This window comes from Castor canadensis, chromosome 2 (genome assembly GCF_047511655.1).
Source record: "Castor canadensis chromosome 2, mCasCan1.hap1v2, whole genome shotgun sequence".
In the NCBI taxonomy this organism is placed as follows: Eukaryota; Metazoa; Chordata; class Mammalia; order Rodentia; family Castoridae; genus Castor; species Castor canadensis.
The window spans coordinates 57,942,273-57,958,504 of NC_133387.1; the positions used below are offsets into that span (position 1 = coordinate 57,942,273).

The 16,232-nt window shown below is 33.8% G+C and overlaps 1 protein-coding gene across 1 annotated transcript in view; it reads left to right on the plus strand.

Moving 5' to 3' along the window:
* Nucleotides 1–16,232, plus strand: part of Sema3a (semaphorin 3A) — a 460,497-nt gene that overhangs the window by 154,770 nt on the left and 289,495 nt on the right. Inside the window, exon 2 of the mRNA XM_074064863.1 lies at nt 15,402–15,486. The gene's annotated coding sequence lies outside the window, so the exon portion shown is untranslated. The remainder of the gene's footprint in view (nt 1–15,401; nt 15,487–16,232) is intronic.

Sequence of the window (16,232 nt, forward strand, 5' to 3'; positions counted from 1 at the left end):
TTCCTCAGTAGAACCCCAGCAGCCCAGCAACTAAGAGAAAGGATGGACAAATGGGACTTCATAAAATTTAAAAGCTTCTGCACAACAAAAGAAATGGTATTTAAATTGAGGAGACCACCTACAGAGTGGGAGAAAATATTTGCCAGCTATACATCAGACAAGGGACTGATAACCAGAATATACAGGGAATTTAAGAAACTAAACTCTCCTAAAAATCAATGAACCAATTAAGAAATGGGCAACTGAACTAAACAGAACTTTTTCAAAAGAAGAAATTCAAAGGCAAAAAAACCCATGAAAAAATGCTCACCATCTCTAGACATAAAGGAAATGCAAATCAAAACCTCACTAAGATTCCACCTCACCCCTGTTAGAATAGTCATCATCAAAAACACCACCAACAACATATGTTGGCAAGGATGTGGGGAAAAAAGAACCTTAGTCCACTGCTGGTGGGAATGCTGGTGCAACCACTCTGGAAAAAATTTGGAGACTTCTTAAAACTCTAAACATAGATCTGCCATATGATCCAGCAATCCCACTCCTGGGGATATACCCAAAAGAATGCAAGACAGGTTACTCCAGAGGCACCTGCACACCCATGTTTATTGCAGCACTATTCACAATAGCCAAGTTATGGAAACAGCCAAGATGCCCCACTATTGATGAATGAATCAAGAAAATGTACTTGTACACAATGGAATTTTACTCAGCCATGAAGAGAATGAAATCTTATCATTTGCAGGTGAATGGATGGAACTGGAGAACATCATTCTGAGCGAGGTCAGCCAGGCTTGGAAGACCAAAAATCATATGCTCTCCCTCATATGCAGACTTTAGATCTAGGGCAAATGTAGCAATGTGGTTGGACTTGGATCACATGACAAGGGGAGAGCACATATGGGAGATATAGGAATAGGTAGAAAACCCAAAACATGAAAGCATTTGAGGTCCCCACTCCAGAGGAGTTAATACAGAAACTTAAAGGGACAGAGTTAGCATGAGAAGGGGATCAGTAACCATTGTAAAGATCAGTTAGAGTTGAATCAACTTGGGTCGTAACACATGGGTACATGAAAGCAATGCTGGGAATCTCTCTATATAGCTATCCTTAACTCAACTAGCAAAAACTTTGTCTTCCTTATTATGCTTGTGTCTTTTCTTCAACAAAATTAGTGATAAGGGCAGAACAGGATCTGCCTGGAACTGAGGGAGGGAGCGGGGGAAAGGGTGGGGGGGGGCAGGGTGGAGAAATGACCCAAACAATGTATGCACATGTAAATAAATAATAAAAAATAAAAAGGAAAAGAAAAGTAATAAGGCCACTTAGCCTGTAAGTACTCATAGCACAGCCAGGCACAGTGCCCATTAGTTGAGTCATGACCTCCCAAGTTGGCCATAGGTCCTACCTGGTCTCCTCTGTACACTTGTATCTCACCTTCCCCCTATAAGCATTTGGTCTTTTGACCCCATTTCAAATACTAGACTCTTCCAAAGACTAGCCTGGGGTAATTTCCATACTAAAATTCATTTATTGTTTATCTGAAATTGAAATATCATAACAGATTTATTGTTTACCTTAAATTAAAATATTTCATTAGACATAATATTGGGTAATATTACCTGATATTATATCTGATAACCTGACTATGTTAAGCAAGATTTTAAGATCATTCCCTCCTCCATATACACTATTGGTATTTATGTTCCACATTCACTCCTTTGAGTGGGGCAAGACTGTATGATGGCTATATAAATAGGTGAAGGGATTTTGTGAAGGAAATAAAGGTTCTGATACATTAACTTTAGTTCATCAAAAGAGAGATTATCTTGTGTGTTATTAGACTATCTCCTTCTTGAAGGAAAAATTTTGGAGTATGAGAGATCTTCTGCTGGTCCTGAAGACATGGATGATCACGTTGTAAGGGGCCTGTCATGGCACCCACATAACAACCACCTGAGCACCGTCCACAGGAACAGCTAGGGGCAATTGCCCAACTGACATGTTGATTTCAACCCTATGGAAACCTGAGCAGAGGATCCAGTTGACGTCTGCCTAGAATCTTGACCCATGAGAACTATTATAATAAATGTGTGGTATTTGAAGGCACTAGTTGATGGCAATTTATTAACCACACAATGGAAAACTGAAAAAAAAAAGAACAGAACAGAACATCAGAAGGTACAAAACTCACTGGAGAAAATAACCATGCAGACAAACTCACTGGCAAGAGTGACTATAGTGACTATGCAGAGAAACTCAGAATGCTCTAATACTGTGCATATTGCATGTAAAGCATTTATGTCTTTTGTAAGAACACTAAATCCAAGAGAATTACAAATGTTAAAAATTACATTAAGAAAGGACAATATAGAAACCTAAAATGGTACTGAAACATGCATAATTTGTGGAGGAATGGTAAATGTGTGTAAAGTGTTTTTAATAGCTTATTTTTTGGTTCATTTTCTTTTTTCTTAATTTGATCTCAGTGATCAAATTAAGCTGTGATCTTTTCAAAATAGCTTGTCATGACCAAAAGACATTTTTACAAGTCTCTCATGTGAAGCTCAAAGCAAAACTTTAAGCACATGCAAAATATAAGTTACAAATATGTATGGAGTTTTTAATGATTTCCCAGTTTAAACTATGTTGATAATGCCTATAAATTTGATAATTTGATATTAACACTAAGAAGACTAAGAAATCATGGTGTTCAATAAGAATATATACATTGCAAAAATTTTTCCTTATTTTATATGTTTAAAACAGCAATTCAAATAACCTAAGAAATGGTTATTGCTTATTATTTAAATAAATGAAGAAATGGAGACTCAGAGTGACCTAAAAAGCATTTCATGATTTGAGGGGCTTTGTTTTTTCAGTTTTATTTCATCATTCATATTCTACTTCTTTCATGTATAAAAATGCAGCAAATACTTCTGGATCAATTGAATTGCAAAAAACAAACATATCTTTCTAAATCACTATTGTGATATTTTCAATAAAATCTTAAAGTTTCAAGCTTTCCTGTAGTAGTTGCATTTTCATGGAGTTCATCCTAAGAAATGCCGTCCACCAGAGAACATTTATTTTAGTTAAATAATTTATTGGCATCTCAGCGACCATAACAACTGATGAAATATGTTGAGACAAGGAGTAGTCAAGTATAGTGAATGTGAAATGTACTGAGAATTTTAGAATAGGAAGAGTAGATCCAAGAAAAATAAAGAATTGAACCTATTAAGTAATACATTTGTTTTTAATATTTTAGCTGAAAAATGTTGATATTTAGGTAAAGAAAAATGTCATTATGTTGAAACTAAAAACAAAACTATCTGATGATAAATCTCTACTCAAAAAAAATCTTGAAAATGAAAATACTAGCCTGTTACCTTTACCATCTCGATTGGGTGGGAGAGCAAAGCTGAATAGATTATGCTGCCCCTGAGGTGTAACTTCATGAGTACATATCATGGAGTCCAGATTTAAATTTCTATACATAAAACTTATACCTAAAAATCAGAAGGTAAAACTAAGAAAATTAAATGAAGAGGAAAATGTAAAAGGACTCCCATATTGTATTAACAATCGCCTTCAGTGACCCAGTTTTGTTTTGTTATTGTCTTTTTCTCTTCCAAGGAAAGAATCCATATATTATTTCCCTAAGTTTCATAGAAAAGTCCCTTAAGGCTGCATGTGACTAGTGCCTCTTTGGGACAAATGTAGCCTGAGGGATGCAAAGAGTTTTTAGGGTTCATAAGCTAAATCTCACATTAATATGGAGAAATGTCCCATTAGGAAGATGGGCAATAAGCTAATAGCAGAATCTCCTAATGTGTGAAAAAAAATGGTTTTGCTGGTATCATGAGCTTTGTGCTGGGCGTACTGTTTATTTGGAGCCTGCTACTTGTGAAAGCTTCACCTTTTCCATTTTTAGAAAATGTGAGGCAGCAAAAAGGTTTTTGACACACTGCAGATCCTGCAGTTTAATCAGCTTAATTTTGGGCACCCTACAACAACTCCTTGTTCTTTATTTTACTTGACCACTTGCAGTTTGACAAAAAAATTTTTTCTTCTGGATTAAAGTTTTAAAGTAAAAGAACAAGATTCTGGAAGATTAAAAAATCTACTTTATAAAAAAATCATCAGCAAGTAAGAGGAAAGAAGATTCACAGGAGCTCCTAAATGGTAACACTCTCTCTCTCCCTCTCTCTCTACCAGTGTGTCTAAGCATAATTTGTAATATAAAGATTCAGAGCAATTCTTTTATCTTGCTAATGACTTGAGACTTGATAGGGTGGGGATGTACTTTATATAATTCAAAAGCAAAGGAGTGGCTTTTGTATTACTAAGTTACTGGATTTTTACTTTGTGTAACTTCATTCTGTGTGCTTTGAAATAAGACCTTTTCTCATTCAAAGATTTAAAATTATTATTCTTTAAAATATTGATTTATCCACAAGTAGCTCCTTATATATCAGTGTTTAACTTGGTTACAATGATGCTAAAAGTTTATATAAATTAGGATAATGATCTATAATTTGAACAATGTTATCTAAGTTGACTTTTCTCAAATTTATTTTTTATTTTGTTTTTGTTGGAACTGGGGTTGACTTTTTTCAAAATTAAATGAGAAAATTGAAGATAATAAAAAGCAAAAGGAATAAGAAAAAGTTAGAAGAGCAAACATTACAAAAAGAAAAAGAAAAAATATAAATACTATGAACATACCTAAACGATAAATTGTGAGAGGGAGTTAGCTATAGAGTTTTATTTATATTTAAATTAATAATTAGATTATTGGGTAAATTTGTGATTAAATTTATATAGCATCAAAATAACGTAATGTAAGATATACATAACAAGGTTAGCTATTTAAATGTAATTAAGAGAAGTTCTTGTACAAAAATTTGTGAAGGTATTCTTAACCATAAACCTCCTGAAATAATTGCTAAATTTAATTATTTAGAACAAGAAGAGATGGTTGATTGCATTTATCATTTTCATCTGGTAATATTGTTGTTATTATTATTATTAGAGGATGGTATCTGAGAAAGACTTAGTCACCAAATATTGCTTACATAATTGCTTAAAGAGAGAATAAACTACTAAAAGTTCAGTTTTAGCAGAGACAATTTAGATTGATTTTTCATTATTTGTTTCGATATTTTTATTTAATGACATCATAGATGCTATTTTAAAAATAGAACTTATCTTGCTATTGTCATTGTGCAAATCATACAAGGAGAAAAAGAAAGTGGGTGCACTTTTATATCTTGAGTCTTTTTTCCATAGAGCTTGTGTCTACATTGATGGTTTTCAAGTTAAAATAGTAGAGGAGATATCATGTCCTCTCCAGCCTAATCATCTGCATTTACATATTATACCTGGTCAGTCAGCTGGTAAATCCACCATTTATCTTTATATATCTTTAAATTTCCACTTAAAAGGATGTTTTGGAGTGTTTTGAAATTTTATTTTGGTCAGATTAACTACTTCTTTGAAGATGATTGAGTTGCTGATTCAATTCCACCAGACAGAATAGATAATAGAAAATTATTCATAGCAAACACTAAATTTCTCCAGATAATATTTTCCTCAGTTAACTTACTTATCCTTCATAGTCCTGGAGTACTATGATGGGTTTATCATGAAATTAAAACAAATCAGTTTTTTCCATTAATGCTACATTTCTCCCTTTCTTTTTTTTATTTTTTATTTTTGTGGTATTAGGGCTGAACTCAGGGTCTACATCTTGAGCCACTCCATCAGCCCTTTTTTGTGAAAGATTTATTCAAGATAGGATCTCCAGAACTATTTGCCCTGGCTGGCTTTGAACCACTATCCTCCTAATCTCTGCCTCCTAAGTAGCTAGGATTACAGGCATGAGTCACTGGCACCCGGCACTTTCCCTTTTTTTTTCTATTCAGGGAAAATAGTTCATTTTATTTATTTATGTATTTATTTACATATCTATGTATGTCTGTGGTCCAAGGGATGGAAGAACCCAAGGCCTCATGCAAGCAAGGCAAGAACTACCATGAAGCTACATTCCCGGTCTCCAAACCAGCTTTTACTTAGAAAAATGTCTGTCTGACCAAATCTTAGATGGTAGTTTCCTGAAATTCCTGCAGGACACAAAACGAGTCCTTTCTAAACAAGGCATTGCTTGACTGAGCAAAAGTGAGAATCAACTCTGACAGGCTGTTTTTTCTACATTTTTTGCTTCTGTGAACTTTCTATTATATTGTTCCATCAGTTTGACTATACTATGAATGACCACCACAGCAAAGATTACATTGCATATGTTCTGTATTCACCATGTGACTTCATAGGCTCTGTGCCACCGTTCTAAAATGAAGCAGTGCTCTTGATCTGAGACATACTGATTTTAAGGCAGGAAGAAAACAGCAATGGCAGAACCATGTGCTGGTTCTTAGTTTCTGCTTAGATGTGGTACAGGTTACTTGAAATCAGGTGTCATTGCCCAAGGCAAGTCAAATTGCTCAGTATAAGGTCTATAATGTGGGAAGTCTAATCTTTCTACACAGATATTTATAATATGTCCATTTTTAATGTTTCCAGAGAATTATACCATAGATTATTATATTTTCTACCTTAATTAAAAATTAAGCTTTTTAATTGTAAAACTAGACAAACTCATTTAGTTAATTCTAGAGTTTTTATAGCTATCAAGCTATCAAAATGTCTTTTTTTAAAGAAAAAGAAAGAAAGCTGCACATACACACACACACACACGCACATGGTCTCTAAATTGAAGAGGCACCCACAAAACAAAACAAGAGAAAATCTTTGCTAGCTATACATCAGACATGGGACTGATAACCAGAATATACAGGGAGCTCAAAAAACTAAAATCCCCAAAAAGCTTAATGACCCAATGAAGAAGTGAACAGAACTTTTTCAAAGGAAGAAGTTCAAATGGCTAAAAAGCACATGACAAAATGTTCACCATTACTGGCCATAAAGGAAATACACATCAAAACCACACTGAGATTCTACCTCACTCCTGTTAGAATAGCTACCAACAAGAACACAAACAACAAATGTTGTCAAGAATGTGGGGAAAAAGGAACCCTCATACATTGCTGGTGGGAATGCAAGCTAGTGCAACCACATGAAAAACAGTATTGAGTCTCCTTAAAAAAAAAAACAGACCTGCCATATGATCCAGCAATACCATTCCTAGGGATATACCTGAAGGAATGTGAGTCAGGTTACCACAAAGGCACTTACACACCCATGTTTATTGCAGCATTATTTGCAATCACTAAGCTATGGAAAAAGCCTAGATGTCCCACTACTGATGAATGGATTAAGAAAATGTGGTGTTTATGCACAATGGAATTTTACTCAGCCACAAACAATGAATTTTTTTCATTCGCAGGTAAGTGGATGGAGCTGGAGAACATCATCTTAAGCGAAGTTAGTCAAGCTCAAAAGGCCAAAAGCTGCATGTTCTCCCTCATATGTGTGGATTATAGACCTAAAAAATGCAGCAGTATTATGGGACATGGGCCACACTAAGGAGAGGCCACACACAGGAGGGATAGGACAAGAGAAGGAAACCAAAAACTTGAATGTGGTTGGTGTTCTCACAGTACGGGAATGAATATAGAAACCTTAAACTGGCTGGGGCCACCATGGAAAGTAGACGAGGGAGGAGTGAAGAAGACTGGTAGAGATGAAACAATTGGGGTTGTAATACATACATGCATAGAAACAACACGAGGAAACTCCCTTGGTAACTATCTCTATCTCGAACCAGCAAAAATGCCATGTTCTCTTTCTATCTTTTATGTTTTTTCTTCTACAAAATCAGTGAACAGAAGAGAGAACAGGTTCTGGGTGGGGGTTGGCATTGGTGAGAGGAGGGAAGTGGTGGGGAAAGGGGGTAGGAGGATAAATATAGTGCTAATAATGTATACATGTGCATGTAAATGCAAAAATGATACCTGTTGAAACAGTTTCAGGAATCAGGGGAGGGAGGATGAAAGAAAGCAGTGGAGGGGATGAATTCAAGTATGACTTATTTGTACATTGTAAGAACCTTTGTAAATACTACAGTGTACCCCCACCCAGCACAACAATAAAAACAAGAGACATTATTAGTGTTAGGGGGTTTTTGTTTTGTTTTGTTTTTGTTTTTGTGGTGCTGGGGATTAAACCTAGGGCCTTGCACCTGCTAGGCCAATGCTCTGCCACTGATACACAACCCCAGCACCACAATATTCGCTTAAATTTATTTATAACTGATACTTAAAAACATAAAAATTGTGCATAAAAATGGAAAAATGTGATGTTTTAATACATGGACACATGTATAATATTTACATCAGCTTAAACATATCTGTCTCTTTAAACATTTATCATTGCTCTATGGTGAATATTCTCAAAAGCAGTTCTTGTAGCTTTCTTTAATGTGTAGAATATTATTGTTTATAGTCACCGCACTCTGCAGTAGCTCATTAGAACCTCTTGCTTCTATCTAACTATAACTCAGTCCCCACTGGTCAGACTTTCCTCATTCCTTCTTCCCTCCTCTTTTCCCCAGCCTCTGGTAACCACCATTTTACTCTCAACTTGTATGAGATCAACTTTTTTAGATTCTACACATGAGAAAGATCATGTGTCGTCTAAAACAAGGGCCAGGTCTAGTTTTATCCTACAACAGTGCTAATGAGAAAGACATTTGTAATGCCCTTGATTTATAGAAGATGACAATATGAGAAGGATGACACAGGTAATAAATAAATTTTTTTGTGTTCTGACTCTACAAAAAAAAAAGCTACAGAACATGCATTTGAATGTAGAAAACTTCGTATCAGATTTACTGATTTGTCTTCACGTATCGTAAGCACATATTTGAGAACACAGAATATAATTCTAGATCTCTCTGTCACAAATTGACTCAATAAACACAGTTTTATCTATTACTTTAAGTATAAAACTGTGCATGTTGCCATCCAATTTAAGAGGAAAGAAAATACCACTCTCTTAAATAATTGGAAGAATAAAAGCCCTTTGGTGAAATACGTAAGACCATGGAAGAAAACAATAGCTAATTCACTGCATTTATTCACAAAGATCTATTGATCTATAGCTTTACATTCATAAAAATTTGTTTGAGTGAGTGTTCTTATACTTTATAGTTTATTATACATTATTCTTCCTATGATTTTTTTTACTATTTTACTAGCAAAATTGAATTCTTTTGATTTAGATGGCATAATAAGTCTATCATAGCTGATGCTCTTAAAAATAAAGACTAATATGTAATATAATTAGAATCAAGTGGCTTGTGTAAGGAGACCCAATATTTTATACATAATTTTTCAAGAAGAAAAATAACAAATCCATGTGCAAAATAACTGCACAATAAGAAGTGTCACAAATATTAAGGAACTCAAGATTATTTGTTGCAATAATGTTTAGACTATTACTAAGATCTAGAATGAAAATTCAGGTTTTATGAGTCCTATATATTGAGAATAAGAAATTAAAATGTTTAGAATGGATCACACATATTCTGATGGAAATAGGAATTCTAGAAATGGTGCTGATAATAAACACTGGAGTGAATATAATTGAAAGTTTATCTAATTAAAATCATTACAAAATACATGCAAGTAAGTTTTCTTCAAAGAGTATTGTGTGTGTGTACGTGGGTGTGTTCAAGCATACACGTGTGCATGTGTAGGCATTATGCATGTATAATAGTGTATATTTTATAAGGTTCACATGCATGGAAATAATGTGTATGTGCTATAAAATACATACAAATGAAAATTTAAAAGATAGTATCATATATGTCAATTTAAGGAATTAAATTACAGCTGATGAATTCTATAAGAGTTTATAAAATTTGTGTTTATTATTTAAAGGGAAATTTGTTCTAGTGTAATTTTTTTAAAGTCTTTAGGAATTAGCTGTTATCATTGGGGCTTCCTTCATGACCTTTTCCAGACCCAAAACTGTCCTATGAAACTTGTCAGGCTGATTTAAAGTCTGCTGAAAAGACACTAGGAAGTTTCTTTAAGACAATATTCATGTAACACATCTTAAACTAAGGGTAAATACATGAATTTTCTCTTTATACATTTTTTGTTATCTTGAATGTAAAATAAATCAAAGCCTTTTGTTTCAGGACCCCATTTGAAATCAGAGAAAAATCAAACAATTTGGGTTTGAGTTGCTTCAAGGATAGCTCCCACATGAATAGTTTCATCAAATTATACTTATTTTTAGTTACATTAGAGCTAGTATACACTTTAGGTGTTCTAAAGCCTGGGTGTCATTTCTTTGATTTTGTGGCCTCATTCTATAGTTTTCAAGTGTATTAAACTGCACTTTGATGGAAATATCAAAGTGAATCCTATTAATTTGTACAATTAATCTGTGGTAATAATTATAATAAAAAATAAATAGCATCAACCTTTATTACATAATGTCTTTTTTTAAAATGTGGAAAAGTCTATATAAGTTTTGTCTCACTACATTTCTGTGATTTTTTTCAATAATTATCATTGCATATTTGGGGATTTTTTAAAGGAAAAAAATCTTACCTCTCTGAAAGGTTTCCATTTAGCAGTTTATAAGGTTGAGAGGTTAAATTTAATACACATTTAGGCAAATATTTATAATTTCTGATTTGCCTGTTTTTTCCTCATATTTCAGAAACCACCAACTTTTTGCCAACCTAAATATTTTTCCAACCTTATAAAAGTGAACATGTGCTTGCTGAGCAATGTACCCTGGTTCATAATGGATGTGTATCACCCTCTGATGTGAACCTCCAAAACTTTACCAGACATCTTGAATCTGCTCTTAGACTTAGAACCACAAACACTCCTGCCATCTGATTTGAATTCTGATCTCCATTCTTCCCAAGCATTCAGCATATATACCATCATTATACTCATTTCATCATATTGCAATCATTAATTACTTGCTGACTCCCTCAGAAAAATAGGAAAAGTGATGGGAGCACGTTAGTTCATTTACTCCAGTATTGATTCCAAAAGAGTCATTCACTTAAAATATATATTCATTACATATTTTAAATTCTAATCCATGCCAAGTACTGTTTTATCCATTGTGGATACGGTTGCAAAAATTCTAAGTTTCAGTCCCATAGAAGTTATGTTTATTTGCAGGTCTAATTTTTATTTAAAATATTTCCTGATATGTTAGATATGTTTATAAGTAGTTTAAAATACTAATCAATTAATAAAATATGCAAACTGCAGGTTTAAAGATAAAATCCTTTAAATTACCTAAATCTACACACTTTTAATAGACATTAAATATTCAGGACAATATATATTAAAGTTATTAGAAATATAATACATTTACTCATTCTAATCAAAATAATTTAAAATTCTGTCTGTTATGTGAAATTAAGTCTCAGTTTATTTTTAACTTTTTCATATCTATTGTCCAAATTACCTCATCTTGCCATATTTTCATGAGAAACAGAATTGTTGGAGGGAAGGAAGAAGAGAAAAAGAGAGCAGGAGATATTTAAAATTTGAAATGAACTTTTCTAGCAATATTAATAAGACTTTAAATTCTTTCCAATAAATTCCCAGTTGTTTTTTAAAGAAAATAGCAAGGGTCAGTTTCAATTCTACTAACTCCTAGTAAATCACTGCGTAATGAAAACAGGTACAGCAGAAAGTAGAATGCTTTATTAGTTCTTAGTACATCCCCGTAGGAGCTAGCTGACATCATATTTGTCAAAGTCACAATTCCTTTAGAGTTTCCAGGAGAACACCAGGATCAAAGAAAAGAAATAGATAAGATAAAGAATTATACTCTATTTGCAATAGGAATTTCCCATTTAAGTTTTACTTCTCACTATCATTTTAGAGCAAGTTAAAAATATGCTTGTTAGGAATCTATACCTGACACTAATGGAGCCTCTTTTGACAGATTTTTTTTTTTTTTGAAGAAAAATTATATGGTGTGAATTGAAAAAAAGAGCTGTCAGGTTGGATCATTTATTTTCTATCTGCAGGTGCCTGGTTGGCTCAAACAATCTTCCCAAAGATAGGTGGGAAACCTCATCTGTGCCAGAAGTCTCTTCATTACCAGAGAATATGAATATTTCTATTCTGTCGAACAAGTATATTTTAATCACAGTTACCATTGAAGTGAATAATACTCTGTATATTATAATATTTTTGGACCAAAATGATGTTTTATTTGGGAGTCAGTTTGATACAGAAGTATATGAAATAGTGAAGCCTGCATTGTATAAGTAAGCTGTTTTAATTACATTGTCCATAGCTGTTTATATATAAATATGTATATATACATATATATATTTTATATATAATTTTGATTTAACCAGTGCATTATTATAAATGAGGAAATTTCACTTATGACATGTCTTGCTAATACTTGTGGTTTATTTTCTTATTGGTTGAAATTTGATTTATAGGTATAACCTCATTATATTGTGCATCTTTACCTCTCTCCTGTCACTCTTTCCTCACCCATTTCTTGTTGACTCTATCACTGTTTTTAGATTATTCTGTGCATGATTTTTCTGTAGAGCATTTTTATTTATTTTCCTTATCGTCTAGATAAGTCTTTTTCAAGATATCCACATGGTTTCTTCCTTCAGATATCTCATAAAATATTACCAATTCAGACTTCCCTGACCATCCCAAGTAAATGGCTACCCAGCCATATTTTATGCCTTTATTTCACAGCATTATGTAAGTCACAAGAAAGCCCACACATGATATATGTCCTTTTTTCTACAGGCTAGCAATGGTGGTGGTCAAGAGAGAAACACTGCCTTTCTGTTCACCTAAAAATAACCATCTTAGAAATCTAAAGGGATTCATATATCTTTTCTAGGTCAGAAAGCACTATTCTCAATAGTCAAGTGGGTATTCAAATCCCTTGAACACTCTTGGCAAGACCTCACAACCATGTCTTTGCTCCTACTAACACTCACGGCCTTATCACCATTGTCTGTCTTGAGCAAATCAGGACTATTCATTGTATCCTCTTTCTCATTTTATGTCAGTCACCACAAAAAACTCACAAGTACCAAGTCTCCCCCAATCACTATGACCATAATCCTAATCTTCCAACTCTTACTGTCTCCTGAAACTCTTTCCCTATGCTCTCTGGACCTCACCAACAAAACCCTTTATCTTCAACTACTTTTGTGTATTACCCTTATCTTCTCTCCAAATGAAGCCTCATGACTGCTTCTCCACCATCTTTCAAGAAGTGACTATTTCCCTGCCACTTGACTTAAATCATAGAGAATGGAGTACAGATAATGTTCTCTTAGTTCCTTGGTGTCACTTCCTGAGCAGTCCTTTTTCCACCTCTCCAAAATCCCATCGCTGTGTCCTCATGACATTTGTAGATAGCCTCTGCCACTCCATCGTTTCTCTTTTGTTTTTCATTTGTGTTTCTGCAGTGCTGGGGATTGAATTTAGGGCCTGGCACATGCTCAACTATTGAGCTACACCCTCATCTGAAAATGTCCAGTAGTCTTTGATTACTTTCCCTTTTCTGCTGAGTTTTTAGATTTTGATTTCCTACTTTCTCAAACTTCATTCTTGTTATTCATTATGGTAATTTCAACATGAGCTCAGATGCTGGGGATATTGTTCAGTAGTAGAGTACATGGCTGACATGTAGGAGACATTGGGTTCCATGCCTAGCACTGAAAAAAAATTCATACAAGCGAGTCTTTGAATATACTGGTCTTTGAGTTCATTGACACTTCTTCCCCTAGGATATTGTTTTCTGCCTAATTGCTACTTTGAAATAAACTCTAACTTGAAATAATTTCACCATCTCATAATGCATGTATTTAAAACTTCTTGATATGATACTGACATTTGAGTTTTCAATATCTGCATGCATGTATGGAATAATAAATTTTCTTTTTGCTTAAATCAACTCCTACCTCATAATAAAATGGTGAAATAAATATCTATTGAATCAATGGCTATATAATAACGTATTCTATTTTTCTTCCATATACAGTCATTTAGAAATACTTATTTCTCAAAATTGTACAGTTAAAAAATAAACAGGATTGGAATTAACTGTGAGATAAATATTACTTCAGAACTTGCTCCACACCATTGATTCTTTGGGCTTTAATAGGATGAATAATTTTCATAAAATTAATAGTTAGCTATTCAATCTTCACTGCATATGTTTTGTGCTGCTGGGGCTCAAATCCAGGGCCTCAGGCATGCTAGGCAAGTGTTCTACCACTGAACTAACCCTCCAGTTCCAATACATACTTTTTTTTTTGTTTTGAACAAATTACATCTTTTTCCAAATGCAAAAACATTAGCTTTTGGGCCTAAATTTATTTTATTTTGTTTTCTAAATTTTTTTTATAATTTATTCAAGTATAATAAATATACATAAATTACAAAGTATATAATTAGTGAAATTAAATTATTCAAAGAATTTTCAATTTTAGATCTGAAAATTTCAGTTACTTGAAATTTCTATTTGTTTTAAGGAAAGCTTTTGTTGAAGTGAAATCTGGTTACTTGCTAACAGTGGCATAGAGTTACTGGTTAGTTGGGTTGTCAGTGGGAGCCTTTCATCATCGGTCATGAGAAATGTGAATGACTTCACAGCATTATGGACAAGTAAATAAAGTGTGTTGGTGTTCAGTTAATTCTAAGATAAATCAGTTATTCTTTAGCAGAGTCAGAGCCTAAATAGAGAATTATTTCAATGTACCTCAAATCCAATTAGTGAATACAAATTTGGTTGGGGAAGCCAGAGTAAAATGTTAAATTTAATACCTGCCTTCTATAATACCTTTTTCCTTCCAACATTTTATTGTCTTATTCAAGATATTGAAATAGCTTAAAGAATTTTATTCAGTCACCTAAAAAACTAGATAGCATTTTTTGCCCTCAGCACAGAGAAACTAAAGCAGATACTTTAAAGCAGCTGAGGCCAATAGGAGAAGGGGACCAGGAACTAGAGAAAAGGTTAGTTCAAGAAGAATTAACCTAGAAGGTAACACACATGCACAGGAAATCAATGTGAGTCAAATCCCTGTATAGCTAGCCTTATCTCAACTAGCAAAAACCCTTGGTCCTTCCTATTATTGCTTATACTCTTTCTTCAACAAAATTAGAGATAAGGGCAAAATAGTTTCTGCCCGGTAGTGAGGGGGTAGGGGGGGGAAGGGAGGGGGGTAAGGAAGAGGGTGGGGGAAGCGGAGAGAAATAACCCAAACATTGTATGCACATATGAACAAAATAAAAATTTTAAAAAAACAGAATTTTATTCTGACCTCTAATTTTGTGATGCATCTCTTAATAGATTGTATACTGAATTCTAAGAATGAACTTTTTTATTTTTATAGGCTACTTAAAATGTTCTGGTCCTAAAAATAACCAGTTGGACTGAACAAATGTATGTCGGGAAGTAAGAATTTTTCCTATAAGGAGGTAAGTTATTTTTTAAAATATGTGCTTTTGTATGCTAATAAGTTTTGGTGAAAATTTAGATACACTAATATATTTCCTTAGCATATAATTTCGAGATTTCTGAACGGTTAAGAGAACTTTCTGTTTTCATTAATATAGTCCTCTTATGTGGCATGATTTGGATATATGACAGGACTCCAATATACGAAGAAAACAGTTTGCAGGAGCTCACACTGCCACTTCAAAATGTCAAGAAGTGGACTGCTACTATTTTTCTTTCTTTTAAATCTTCATTCTTAGGAATTTCCTGGGTTGGCCATGTTTCCCAGGAGCCACAGAGCAGAGGTAGCTGGTATGTGGGCAGATTGCCATCAGAACGATCCTTTGGCAAGCTAACCTGCCGCTTCTACATTTCCTGAACCACATATGGTTGTTATCAACCAGAATCCACGCAGTCTCCAGTGCCAAGCACAAAGGAGGGAATCATTTCTAATGTGTTGAACTATCTCAGTTTTGATCAAAGATCTGAGACTGATCTATCACCCTTAAAGGAAAACACTGTTAGGAAGTCTGAATGTATACATATTACTACTTATTTGAACACTTTGCTACTTAGTATTTCTCAAGTTTCATTTCATTTTATGAAGTAGGAAGAAAGTTTGGCAACATTAGACTTACCATTCTGTCATGTTACATATGTCGGTATTAGAGGGAATGAGTGGAATGAACAAATGAATTAAGACCCATACTTGGAAACCCAGGAATAG